The 14,909-nt window shown below is 38.3% G+C and overlaps 1 protein-coding gene across 6 annotated transcripts in view; it reads left to right on the plus strand.

The window, feature by feature from the left end:
* The first annotated feature begins 12,279 nt into the window (after nt 1–12,279).
* Eda2r (ectodysplasin A2 receptor) overlaps nt 12,280–14,909 on the plus strand; it is a 45,791-nt gene continuing 43,161 nt past the window's right edge. For all 6 annotated transcript variants that reach the window (XR_004771471.1, XR_004771472.1, XM_027431898.2 and 3 more), the window contains exon 1: nt 12,280–12,396. The gene's annotated coding sequence lies outside the window, so the exon portion shown is untranslated. The remainder of the gene's footprint in view (nt 12,397–14,909) is intronic.

The following is a 14,909-nucleotide window of genomic DNA, read 5'->3' on the forward strand; positions in this document are numbered from 1 at the left end:
CTCAGGGGACATTTCAGAATAGGTTTAGAAACACTGTAAGAGCCAGAGTACCAGGAAATCTGCTAAGACAATGTGTTATAATATGACAAGCAAGCTGCACCTATGAAATCCCAACAATAAGGTCACCTAAAGAAGACTCAAACAATGACAATACTAGTTAACACAAAAATGTGGATAAAGTCTGGTATGGGTGTGGGTAAAGGGGAATTGTAATACACTGTTGATGAAAAGAGAAAACAGGCTGGATATTTCCCAAAAGTACATGTAGAAATACTCTATGACCAAGCTATATTATTCCTGAGTTTATAAAGTCCCAAAAGCCTTTATGTCCTATTACAGAGAAACTTGGACATTCATCTTAATTGAGGCTCAATTAACAATAACAAGCAAATGCAGTGAGCCAAAATGTCCACCAACAGATGAATGGATGAGAAAATGTGATACAAATGCATAATTATGTACTACACTACTCTACAGGAAAGGTGAAATTATGAAAATTTCAGGTTAATGAATTGAACTGGTAAAAAAAATTATGTGGAGTGAGGTCACCAAAACCCAGAAAGATAAATGCTGTATGCTCTTTCTCACATTTGCATTCTCTCTTCAAATGATTTGTATGTTTAACCTGGAATATATATATGTAGAAGCCAGAATACTAGAAACAATTTACTGGTGGATGGATGCTGTAAAGGAATGATGTTAGAAAAGAAAGGTAAAATGAAGGTAGAGAAAGGGCTTGCTGAGGACAGAAATGTTTAAGCATGGAGATGGCAGAAAATGGGAAATAAGGTATTGAACCAAAGCTTACAATTCTTTTAAAAGCTGTATTGAAACATGTAATCTCCCAACCTGGGGAAAACAGTTCAATTGGGGAGGGTAGTGGAACAGTGGTGAGAAGAGTTAGGGGAGGAAATACTCAGGGTAAAAGGTTTAAGTGGTTCTGCCTCAAACTGACGTGCCAGACTTTGTTGACTCCCCATGTGAAGCCTTACCCTCTCTGAGGAGTGGATAGGGAGTAAGGTAGGGGTAAGGTGGAGGCAGCAGAAGGAGAGGAAGGTGATGGAACTGGGCTTGGTATGTAAGACGAGAAAAGACAGTTTTAAAATTAAAAAATTATAAATAAAAAGGGGCTTAAGTGGGTATAAGATTTCAGAAAGGAAAAGGTAAAGGGAGAGTGTGGTGGTTTGAAAGAAAAAGGTCCCCAAATGGAATGGCACTATTAGAAGGTTTGGCCTTGGTGGAGTAGGTGTGGCCCTGGTGAAGGAAGTGTGACTTTATGGAGGCAGACTTTGAGGCCTCATATATGTTCAAGCCATGCCCAGTGAGACAGACCACTTCCTCTTACTGGAGAGTTAAGATGTAAGAATTCTCAGCACATCTCTAGCACCATGTCAGACTGCTTGTTACCATACTCCTAGATGCCATGATCCCCTCAGTGACGATAGTGGACTGAACCTCAGAAAGTGTAAACTGGCATCTCAATTAAATGTTTTCCTTATAAGAGTTGCCATGTTTGTGTTTGGTACTGTAAATATTCTCAAAACCCCATGACTGGGAAGACTAATAGCTCTAGAGAGAAGCATATATATTATTGTTTTGCTAAGTTATCTTATGCTGTCAAATTGCATTCTGAACATTTGCCTTTGCACAATAGATTTGTGCTGCCCTCAACTCCAGGAAGAGAAAGTTCTTTGTGAGGTAAGTAATTTTGAAAATACCAAATACAAATAAGTGAGTGTTCCACTTACAACCATCCAAAGCTGATGGAACTTTACAGAAGACCAAGTAGAAAGCATTATAGAAGGAATTTGGAGGAGAGTTGTGAGATTCTAACTTCTGAACATGACAAATCTGTAACAAACATGAACTCATAGCTGTTATGATTACCTGCACAAGATCAAGCCACTAAAAACCTCATTATGGATAAGGAATGCCCAGTTACACACTCCTATCAAAAGAGCTGTAAGAAGTTGATGGCTGCTGAGGGAGGATAGCTCCTTTGTGGATGTGGCACACTAGTGGATTGCTCATGTATCACTTCATACAGATGTATTATTATCTTCTCTAATTTAAAAATAAACATTCAATAGTCATTTATTTCCAGCATTTTAACCAGTGATAATCCTCCACAGTAACTATTGCTCAATATATAAAAGAGATTTACGAGACTGAAACCGACAGGAGCAATAACACACAGACATAAATATAAATATTAAGAAGACAATTTGACAGGTACACCATGTTCACCAACAAAACAATAGCAGATATTTCCCCAATGAGACCTATGACCATTCTAGCCAAAGGATATTCTTATCTTGACTTAAAATATTAGACACAGATCTCTTCATGCTGTTCACTTCAATCTCTTTCCTCTACATAAACATACAGACTGATCCACTCTAATGTAACCCTGGGTGGCCTTGAATTCAGAGAGATCAATATGTCTTTGTCTCCTGAGTTCTGGGATTAAAGGTGTGTGCCACCACTGCCTGGCTCTATGGCTAGCTTTACATTTTGATCACCAGTGACTTTATTAAATCATAAACAATGTATCACCAAAGAGGTGTAATATGGATAATGTAAATCTTCCTTTCCTACCATTTCCAATGAGGTTTACTTTTGTGGTGCACCATAATCCTTCTCATGGACACCTTTTTTTGTGAAGGTATTTTTATGTATGGATAGTTTATAAAATTAATGTTTTTACAAGGGGAGAAGTACTGGAATGTCCTATTTACTATGTTGGTGATGCTGTTTCCACTTAATATTTTAGTGCTCATGTTTTATAGCTTTATACCTTTTAAAATATTTATTTTTACTTTGTGATTACCAGTTAGTACCTGCATGTACACATATGCACCATTTCCATGCATAGTACCAGAGAAGTCTGGAAGAGGACATGGTATGCACTGGAACTAGATTTACATGTGGTTGTGAGTTGCTCAGTGTGGGTGCTGGGAACCAAATCAGGGTTTTCTGCAATATTTGAAAGCCCTGTTAACGACTGGGCCATCAATACAATCCACTATTGTTTTCATTTTAAAAGTGTAACTAATATTTGAAGTGCTGTAAAAGACTTCATATGTTTTGTTGTTGTTGTGATTGCAGTAATAAAACAATTTTACCGAAAGCAACTTATAGAAGAAGGAGGGTTCCAGTGGGTTAGCATTCATAATGATGGTGAATACATGCTGTCAAAAGCAGGAAGCTGAGAACTCATATCTCAACAGCATACAAGAAGCAAACAGCTAACAAGAATTTGGATGAGGCTACAAAAGCATAAAGCCCTCCCTCAAGGTCTTATATTTTCTAACAAAATGGTTCCATAATATTCCCAAACAGCACCACTGAGAACCAAGCAGTCAAATATGTTAGCTATTGGGGGACAGCATTATTCTTTTAAACCACAGCAAAGAGTTGTTAAATAACTTTTATAAATTGCCTAGAATTGGTATCTATATATAGTAAAGTTCTCATGTATAGCAATTATGTCCTTTGCAATTAATAAGTTAGCATAATTAAGGCATGTTTCCCTTCACATTAAAACTGAATGACAGAGAAAGGCTATTTGGCTCCAAGTGACTTTAAAGTAATTATTAATAAGCTTATATGCAGCACATATGCTTCTGGGCTTAGACTTGTTAATACAGAATGAAGAAAAAACTTGGGTTTGGCTACTTGCCTCTGTCAAAATTTTATTATTTCAGTCAGTTTATGAGTAATGAAAGACCAAATAAAACCAGGAAGTGTTGACAAGGAAGTAGATTAGTAAGTGATGTTTTCAGTGAGTATATGGAGAGCACAGCCTGTAGGCTATGAGGAACTTGGTAGTTAGAATGTCCACACAAGTTTTATTGTTTGGATATGCCAAGGTTATTCACACCAACATTCCTTACAGTACCATGCTATAATATAGGCTACCATAATGTTATGCAAACAGATATCTCACTAAACAGGGAACAGTTGGTTAGGCAGATAACTGATGCAGGGTTCCATTGAGGAATCCTTCCCTGTTAGAATTCTTCTTGCAGGCCTGACCCACTTTGCTGTGAAGCCCTTCATCTGTGGCAGGCCCAGAGGGTGGCACTGTTGGAAGTCCCAAAAAGTCCTTGAGAGCTTAGGGCACTACTAGCACTGACAGGTAGGCATGTGTGAAATCAATAATAGTACAAGAAAATCAAGTTACCAAAGCCAGAGCCACACAGAGGCCATTCTCAGAGGATGGACATAAGCACAGAGGCTTCAGATGCCATCTAAGGGAAGTATAACACTAGAATTGCCTTCAAATTTTCAAATCTTTGTATTATTCCAATAGTGTTAGTTTTGTGCTATGGAACTTTCCAATTTCAGGGTGCTTTCACTATTATATCAATACCACCTTAGGGTTCTTTAATCAACACACCAAAGCCTGTGTTGGGCTTGGATCATATGGGGATACCCTGTGGCTGGCTCCTGTCTTGCAAGCACTACCTTATTCCATGTCACACAACATAGTTTTCATGTTTCACAAATTGATTCATTTGCATTCTTAATAGAAGGTCAAAAAACTAGTTGGGTAGGGTGTGCTTTAGTCCTTCCTGGGTGGTAAAACAAAATCTCTTAACCTGGGTATGTTATAAGCAACATCTATTTCTCATAGTTGCATAGTTTTGGAGTACAAGATTAAGATGTTGGCAGATTCACCATTTGGTCCATGTTTACTTCCTCCATTGCTGTTCTCTTATGTTTTCACATGATGAAAGGGGAAGTAATATCTATGGCCAATATGTTTTTTTTTCATAAGGTTACTAATCCTTTTCATGAAGTCTCTGTCCTCAAGACCTAATCACTAAAGGACAACCTACAAATACCCTACTATTAGAGTTTAGGTTTTAACATATGAGTTTGGAGAAGATACAAATGTTTAGACCATAGCAAGCAGGTAATGTTTAGTAACTATAATAACCGTTATTAACAGGATCTAGTGGTGATAATTTCTGTTTCTGCATTCCTGTGTTTAGAACTCAGATGAAGAGTCTATAAATGCTCCTCTTAGGTCTTCCCCAAAATCCTTGTTTTGTTCCCTTTTTATGGATACGGACATTGGTTTAATCTACTTTTTCAAAATCATACAGTATATAAGGCAGTGAGTTATTAAGTAACTCAAATCAGGAGGAAAAATCAGTCTATTGCTGAGCTACACTCATACTTGTTTAAGAAGGACATGTTTGGAATCAGGTTTTGGCTTTCATTCTGGCATGACTTGCATCCTTGGGCATTTCAGTCTATTTTTCTGATTTTGAGTTTCCTACTTTGTAAAATAGAGAAAAGACTACATACTTCAAAGGGCTGCCTATGAGGTAGATGAATTCACGTATATAAAATATTTTGAGAAGACTCACCTTAACAAATATCCATAGAGACAAGACAAGAAAAATATCTGCAACACGGTCTGAGAAGGAATATTTTGAGAAAGAGAAGGAAATTTTATTCCAACAAAAGAATGTTTCCAAAAGAAAAATGACCAACCCTGGAAAAGGCTGTGAATAAAGAAGAAAATGAGCAAAACTCTTTCCTAATATTTGGCACTAAAATTGTCCCCTGTGGTCCAACAAACAACACATGGGGTAAGGAGCCTGATTACAATATATTATGTTGTTGAAAGAAATAATTACATGGAAACAGTAAGTATGGAGTACTATGATCATAATTTTAAAAATTATTTTATTAATATATATTAATTCTATATAGTGATAGATTTCATTGCTGCACTTTCATAAATGTACATGATATAGTTTGATCAGACATCTATTCCTTATTATCACTGCCACTAATGCTTTCCCTCTTCCCAGCTAAGTCATTTCATGCCACGTGTGTGTGTGTGTGTGTGTGTGTGTGGTGTGTGTGTGTGTGTGTGTGTGTGTGCGTGTGTGCGTGTGTGTGTGATTCAATAGCTTTCATTGAGGTTTTTTTTTTTTTACTGGAGCATAGGTGAGTGGTTGTTTACAGGACTATGAACACCTGAACAGTGGCTACACTGTTGATAGAAATGTTTCTCTTCCAATCAACCATTCACACTGTATAAATCCTCAGGTAAAGTGCAGGGCAGAATCCTCTCCTTACTTCAGGAAAAAGTGTTGACAGGTCCATTCTTGTGCAGACTTCATGCAAGTAACAATGGATGTTGTGAGTTCAAGAGTGCAGTAGCAATGATATGCTTGGAAAACAATGATCCATCCCTTCCCCTGTTTTCAGTTCTGACATTCTTTTTATGCATTTCATGATATTTTCTGAGCCTTGCAGGGAGTGATTTAGATGTCCCATTCATGGCTGAAAATTCAACCCTCACTTCTTCTCTAGACTTTAACTAGTTTAGTTTCTTTAGTTGCATTTTTCCATTGCATAATGAAGCTTCTTTGAACATTAACAATAGCACTAATCTATTGGTCTAAACATAGTTATTCAGAAATGATTTGATTAAATATTAACTATTAGTGCTATTAATCTATAGGCCTAAACACAGTTATTCAGAAGTGATTTGATCTAGCACATTATGCCTATTTATCAAAACAACAACAACAAAAACCAGTATCTTACCCACTAGGGCCTATGACCTCTTGAGTCATGGGCTTTTATCTGAATTTATAGTATCTGACCCAGTATCTGGTCAGAACCTTAGCTAAGAAAGGAGAAGAGATGAAGTTGCTCATTAAATAGGAAACAGTATAGATCTAGGTTCAAGTTAATTTTGCAGTCGGAGTGGAATTCAAATGTGTTTCTGGATAGAGGAGGGTGGGCAAAACAGAGAAGACAAATAATACTGATATGAGTGAAGATGTGGATGATCCATGAAGCATGTTCACAAGGGACAAGAAGAGGCTCATTTCTCCTCTTCTCCTTTCAGAGAGAAGGGTGGGACAGGTAGAGAAAGCATTCATGGACTTAAGTAAAGGAAGCAGAGATATTATGTTCATGACAAGAAAAGGACAAAGTCCATTTTCAAGACTGAAATGTCAGTACTGAATAGGACATAGAGGGAGATATTTGAAGTATAGAATCTGAAGTTCTCCAGATAAGATGGAATGGTCCATTCTGGGAAGGAAATAATGAATTAATTTTAATTTGGTAGTGAATAATTCAAGGTTCACTTAGTTTTGAGAACCCAGGCTTACTTGTGGTACTATGGGAAATTGTCTATCAATTCTGTGACTCAATTTTCTCAATTATACAATGAAATCTTGTATAGCAAACATTTAGCATATACCTGACATGCAGAGTTGATGAAGTGATAATGACATTTTAGCTGTCACTACTATTTATTATGTGTTTCCAATGTTTGCTTTTGTTCAGTTGAGGAGGGATTGAAAATCTTGTGTGGTGGTCACCATGAGGCCTGGAAGTTTTAAGGATAAATTTAAGCACAATTTGATTTTTTATCCTATGATCTTCCCACCAAGTCATGTGCTAATTAATTTATTAAATACATACCAATAGATATAATCAAATTGGCCAAAATATATGCTCTGGGTGCTATTTTGCATCTGGAATTTAGTGAAATGACATAGTAGGTTCTTGACACACAGGTTCACACTCCACTGAGACAAATTAAAGTCAGGTAAGAGGATCAATGGAGGAAATTTGGACATTCCAACATTTGTGTGTTAAGTAGAAAAGAAGAATTTAGGGAAAAGCATAAAGGAAGGAATGAAAGCAAGAGCCATAATTTCTATATAAGTCAAGGCAAGAGTCAGGAAAAAACAGAACTCAATAATTCTGGAAGTTCAAAGGAACTCAAATGAAAAGGCAGTAAGAGTCTCAGTTTGACAACAATGAACCCATGAGTGGCCTTCATGAAAGCAGAATGGAGTCAGTTCAGAAATGAAGAGGTTGAGCAAGATACAGTGGCTTATATCTTTAAAGCCTGCTTTAGAGATGGTGTGGTTAGAGGGTCATATATTCCTGTTTTGGTCAGGCTATATAACAAGACCCTGTCTCAAAAAAAAAAAAATCAAAACTACAAACAAAAAGAAATGAAGAAGTAAAATGATCATATAAAACCAATTAGACCCAGGTGGTGTTGGTCCACGCCTTTAATCACAGCACTCTGTGAGTTCAGGACCTGCCTGGTCTACAAGAGTTAGTTCCAGGACAGCCTCCAAAGCCGCAGAGGAACCCTGTCTCGAAAAACCAAACCAAAACAACAACAACAAAAAAAAACAATTAGCATGATAAATCTTTTTCAGAATTGGCTTAAAGTAGAAAGAGGAAGGCAGCAGAAGCATGTGAAGGGAAATGACTACAAAGATCCATGAAAGTAATACACAGCAGACAATAGGAATGGATGCTGGTAGATCATTCTGAGACAGAAAGAAGTTCTTCAATAAGGGAGAGGGACAAGCTTAAGGAAGGATAAGTCACTGATCTTTTATATTCTTTGGAAAGGGAAGTGATCAGTTAGGCATTTTAGAGTAGCATTTGAGTCTTGACTAATAGGATTGAACTTAAAATAGTCATTTTTGGCAAATGAAAAGAAACATGATTCAGGATGAGGGAAAATACTAATTAACTATGCTAGAACTCAGCTGAAGTTCGAAAAAGTGCACAGATAAAAGTAACTTTCTTATAACCTAGCTTTCTAATCCAAAAAACCCAAGCCATTACACGAGACAGCTATGACCAAATTACTTTTGAGAATTGCGCATGTTGATTAACAAACTTAAGAAACTGATTGTGTAATTAGGGATGCTGGTAGTCATACTAGAGTTCAAAGGGTCAGCACTATAGCTCTTGCCATCCTGTGATTAATCAACTTGTGCTTTCATTTGCACTTTTCAGTCTTTACAGATTGGAAGAGCTTTAGTCTAAATGGAGAGACATTCTTTTCCATTAGAATAAGTCATTGGGTCTATATTTCACCCTTGAATTAGATGGTAGCCTATGTTCTTTAAGAACGCACTAAGGCCACTATTCCTAAGTGGTCTGAGGAATAGCTGAAGGTTGGCATTAGAGAGCCCCAAATCTCTCTTTCTCTCTGACCCAAGAGAAACCTCTCTGCAAGCGTAGATATTCTTAGGGGAGGCTGGACTTGTCTATCTTTCTTCCAGTTAGGTATGTAAGGCAGGTTCTATCAGTGACGTATAATCAGATAAATGCTTCAACTAGGTCTCATGACATAACTTCTGCCCATAACAAGAAGAGGACTTGGAGCAGTCTCAAGAAATGAAGTGAGCCAACTCAGTTTTCATTGCCCATGTGACAAAAGTAGATTCCATATAGAAGAAATAATTGAGAGCCTTACTCTAGATCAATACCACACTGTTCCTCAGGTACTTGAAACTGGTGATGATGAAAAGTTCATTTAGTCATTGGAGTCCAAAATTCAGGAGCAATTTCTTATATTAGGGTAGTATTGAAAATTCTTTCTCAAAACATTTGAATGGAGAGCTAAAGAAGTGATGGATGAAGTCATAATGATGGCTGGGAATAGGACCATGTTGATGGCTGGGGAAGAAATTTCTCAGCTATGAAACCACAACCAAAGACCAGGCTTTAGCATGTCAGATATTAAGAGAAATAAAACAAGGGTACTGAAATCATTGAGCACAGTGATGAAGGAGATTATTGGGAGATGAGATCAAATATATATGACAAGTTGTTGGCAGTCAGAGGGAGTAGAGTAGAATATAAATTATTAAAAAACCATAATTAATACATTTGGTTTTTACTCTGAATAAGACAATTCATTAATTGGTTTGAAAATACTTGGATTTATTAATATTTTAAAGGGTCAGTCACTCTGGTTGCTAAGCAAAGAATTGACTAGATTGGATGGCTACCAGAACAGCTGAAGTAAAGGTGCTGAGTTATAGAATTTAGGATGTATTTTAGAGACAGAACTATATACAATGTTTAAAAAAAAGTAGAGGCAAGGATTATTCCATTATTTTTGGTCTCACCGGTTGTTGCTAGGACAAATATATTAATCTAACCAATTAAGATATCCGAAAGAATTCCTGTCAAGTGTTCTCAGTGAAGACCAACAATTATTCTACTATTGTATAAGTTATGGGAAGAGACGGAGTTGCTTAGAGATATTTTCCAAATAATTCAGCAATAACTTATGCACTCTGAAGCTTTTCTGCAACTTTTCTCTCAGGTTTCTTCCAGATATGATCATGGAGTACTAGGATTCACTTCAGCTGTAAAATGTAAACAGTAAACCTTACTTCAAAGACAATCATTGATGACAAAAACACAATTTACAAGATTACTGATTGCTTTAGTTTAAATCTGAAATGTCTTGCAAGGGTCTATTTGTCTATGGCTTGTACAATAGTACATTGTACTTTTAGAAAATGCTAGAGCATTTAAGAGATGAGGTCTAGTGAGAGATATTTTGGTAACTAGGGGTCTTGTGTGAAGGAGATGGTGAGACCCAGACCATTTGATAAGGCTCTCTTTTGGATTCTGGTCATCATAGAAATGACTTTGTGTTACTAGCATAAGCTAAATCTCCACAGACCAGAAAACAACAGGGGCAACCAACCATGAACTGAAACCTCCAAAACTGTGAGCCCAAACAATCCTGTCTTCTTCAAAAGCTGATCGTTATTGCTGTGGAATGCTAGGTAAAGCAAAGATGAGCAGCTAATGTTGCTTCTCTTCACAATCTAGACCTTTGATATCTAATGTATTGTCTGTGACTAAGAAGCAATTGTTAGTTGTATCAAATTGTTGCTGTATCAAATGGGCATCCTGTTTGAAAGTCAGGCTCAGCCTCAAACTAGTGATACTAAAAATATGTGTTTTATCAGAAACTGCATGTGTACACAAGCATGTAAGAAGAACCAGTTTAAAATTTCAAGACCATCAAGGCTAAGAATCTGTTCAAGTTTCAAGTGCCAAAAGTGAGACTGAGAAAGATTATGTGATTTTTGGTCAGGGTCCTAATTCCCAAAACAGGATGATTTTAATTACAATGGTGTCTCTAAACTCAGCTAGCTCAGACACAAACGTTTGAAGAAGATGGAGAAAATCAAAGTGCCTCTCTTTTAGAAAAAGTTGCCTGCTCTGAAAGAAAAGGCAGATTGTTGCTTTATTGATCCCTCCTCTTTACTTGGAACAAAATTAGCAGTATTGGGTAACGATGTTCATTTTAATCTCAGTGAAGATAAGCAACATTAGCTGCTCATTTTTGCTTTACCTAGCATTCCACAGCAATAACGATCAGCTTTTGAAGAAGACAGGATTGTTTGGGCTCACAGTTTTGGAGGTTTCAGTTCATGGTTGGTTGCCCCTGTTGTTTTCTGGTCTGTGGAGATTTAGCTTATGCTAGTAACACAAAGTCATTTCTATGATGACCAAGATATAGTTATTTATTTATCTGTCTATCTAGCTATTTATTTATTTATATCCATTATACACTTGTGTCAACTAAATTCTAGTCATTATTTTAATTCAATTCTGCTCTTTTCCTCCAAAGGATTTTCAGCTTCTGAGACTTGATTCTGGCCTCTGTCCAGGTCAGGTGAGGTGTTTCAGTTTGGTCAAGGCACATTCTCTCCTCTATACCTTGTCTCGAGCTTCCACTTCTTCCTATCTCTAATGCATTCCAGGATAGCTCCTGCAGTGTCCTGTGAAAGCACAAGAATACTCTTGGAAAGTACCATTTTTAGAAGGTCCCATAGAGTTATTGTGTATATATAGTGTGTGTGTGTGTGTGTGTGTGTGTGTGTGTGTGTGTGTGTGTGTGTGTGTGTGCCATATATGTCTGTGCAGTGAGAGACCAAGAGACCCATCAGAGGTAACAGGATGGCTTAAAGTCAGAGTGAAGTGTAGAATTCATTTTTTCTTCATTTTTAGTGGTCTTTCCCCAGCTTTCATGTTTCATGTTAAAAAATCTTAATCTTCTGAAAGGTACTAATATAAAACTGCAGAGTCAGAGCTGGGAAGTGGCTTTTCCTTGTGCGTGAGAATACTAAATTTCCCAACATTTGATTTTCTCTGGAACTCCAAGCCTGCTAAGTCAGGCACAGAACTTTGAAAAACTGAGCTGCATTTAGCTGCCTCCTCCCTTCCTCCCCACAGATTCAGCTAGATCCAACTCTAGGCCCTTCCCCCTCTCGTCCCAGCTTCAGTTCCTGGAGCTTTAATAACTCTTGCCATACTTGTGGCTTGGCCATTGTTTACCCGCCAGACTCACAGTGTCCTCTCAGGGGCGGGGTTTATTTGCATAACCACTCCCAAACACATCAAGTAGTCCAATAGTCGTCCCCCATGCCTCACAGAGGAGAGGAGGGGGGATAGGCATAACATGAAAGAAACAGAGGATGGATTTGATCTGTTGTTGCCACACGTGAAAGTGAAATGAGTCCAGCAGAACACTGCTTGCAACGGATTTCGCCTATTCTGAGAGCGGTATGCAGGTTGGGGGCTAAGGGGCGGCTACTGGGCAGGGTGTCTCTTCTGTACTCAAATGTTTTTGTTCAGGGAATCCAGTTGTATGATCCATCCATTGATTTTGACAGGGAAAGTGTGGGAACACTCCTTCATGTGGTAAATCAGTTGGAACTTGTGGCACATAGGTACGGGAAATAGAGGACTATATCAGATACCCCTGTAAGGGTGCTGGAAAGTCAGCATGGCTTGGGGGACAGTATTCTGTGGCTATCAGTCATTTCATCTTTGTGTCCTGACAGCACTCTTTGGGATGTCAGAAACTTAGGCTGTTATCCCTGCAGCCTTGACTAGTCAGTTCCTGCCTGTACAGGTTCGAACTGGAGCCAGACGGCCGCTGGGAATATGCCCGGACTTGTCCAACAAGCTTGTGCATCTGGGATCCAGAGATAAGGAAGCGAGAGGAGGAGGGGATGGATTGGACATTCAGAGCATCCTGCAGAAAGCTGAACTACTAGCCCACCCACGTGGTGCTCGGGCAAGTCCGGGCCTGTGTAAAGAGCAATTTGGCACTGTGTATGGGGGCTTTCAGTCCAGCCTTGTCACCAGTGACTGAGTTTCATTTGATCACTTGCTGCTGGAAGCTGAGCCCAGGACAGTGATATTTTGATCCGGCCTCACCCCAAACGCTGGCCAAAGCCCAGACAGCTGCAAGAACTGGCTGGGTGCAGGGAGGAGAAGAGGCCTGCCAGAGACTAGGCTGGGAAAACAGGCTGTAGGATCTCATTTTGACAGCTTTTGGTAGCATTGACCAATGTCCTGTAGGACAATGGGAGGTAGTAAATTGTGGAGCTCTCTGTCTAGGTAACTCTCCTGTCCCCTATGTCTTGCTATACACTTAATCTAACATAAGACACATACTGAATATTTACCCTCCCATCACCAAGTTTGAAGTACTAAGCTGTCTACGATATAGAGGATAAATCCCCTAGATCTTAATAGACTCATCCTGAGTGTAGGGACACCAATAATAATGTACAAGATGAACTTTAAAAGTTCAGTCAAAATGCTCTGAAGTTGTCAAGTAAGTATCATATCAACTAGAGCCAGAGAAAAACGTGAGTTCTTTTCTTTTTTTCTTTTCTTTTCTTTTCTTTTCTTTTCTTTCCTTTTCTTTTCTCTTCTTTTCTTCTGATAGCTTTTGAGTGTTTTGTTTTGAGCAAGACTTGCCCCTGGTATCCTTAGGCCCTGATAGGTTCCCATGTAGATAAGGCTGGACTGAATGAAACTCTTTAATTACAGACAAGGCTCTTTAATTCCTGATCCTGCTGCTCCAACTCCTAAATGCTTAAGTACAGGTATGTGTTCATTATGCCTAGCTGACTGTTTTTAAACCCTAACACCTTTGGGTGCTAGAGAACAAAAGTATTTGTATACAAATCGCATTCCACCAATAGCAACTGTGTGACCTTGGTCAAAAGGAGCCATTTTTTCCTCTTTAAAGTTCCTTTTACTACAGTACCAACATCATCGAGTAATTGTGAGGATGAACTGAATTATTCCATGTAAAATACTTGTTTAGCACAGTTCAAAATAAGCACTCAATAAATATTAACCATTATTATTTAAGATTAGATTATGTAGCACAGATAGGATTTCAACAGGTGGAAAAGAGTGAGAAGGCATTTTAAGTACAGAAAACATGAACAACTGCACGATGGCAAGGAACTCAGAATATGTGAAAAGAAGAACAGTTGAATTGGATGCTTTAATGCAATTAGGAAAAAGTTTAAGTTAGATTGGTAGGATACTACACAAGACTTAGGATACTTGAGTTTCTGTTTATTTGGCAGATCATTGTACAGCCACTGTTGGTTTCTGAATTGAAGAAAAAGTCAGATCTGTATTTTAGCAAGAATAATTAGGTAAATGTGAATCAGATGGACAGGAATGAGAAAACACAAAAGTGAACAAATGAAAAGTACACAAAGCCCTAAACCTGATGTGCTGGCTATGAGAAGAGAAAGAATGCAATGTATTTATCATGTCACACAAACTTTGCTTCATCAGAAATTTGAAGCTGTTGAATTACATGGCATTAGAAAAGGAAGCATGGAGTTTATCTCTTAGGGTTAGCTTATACTTTGAAAGAGTGCACATTTTCATCCTACTTCTCTATATAGTGCAAATTGGAATCTGTTGTTTGAAATCTTTTTTTCCTTCTTTATTTAAATTAGAAACTCGCCTGTTGCCAGGCGTTGGTGGTGCACGCCTTTAATCCCAGCCCTCTGGAGGCAGAGGCAGGCGGATCTCTGTGAGTTCGAGGCCAGCCTGGTCTCCAGAGCGAATGCCAGGATAGGCTCCAAAGCTACACAGAGAAACCCTGTCTCGAAAAAAAAAAAAAAAAAACCGGCTTGTTTTACATGTCAATAACAGTTCCCTCTCCCTCCCCTCCTCCCCTGGCCCCCACTACCCCTATCCCATCCCCTTTCTGCTCCCTAGGGAGGGTGAGGCCTTCCATGGGGGAATCTTCA

The sequence above is a fragment of the Cricetulus griseus genome, chromosome X (genome assembly GCF_003668045.3).
Source record: "Cricetulus griseus strain 17A/GY chromosome X, alternate assembly CriGri-PICRH-1.0, whole genome shotgun sequence".
Classification (NCBI taxonomy): Eukaryota; Metazoa; Chordata; class Mammalia; order Rodentia; family Cricetidae; genus Cricetulus; species Cricetulus griseus.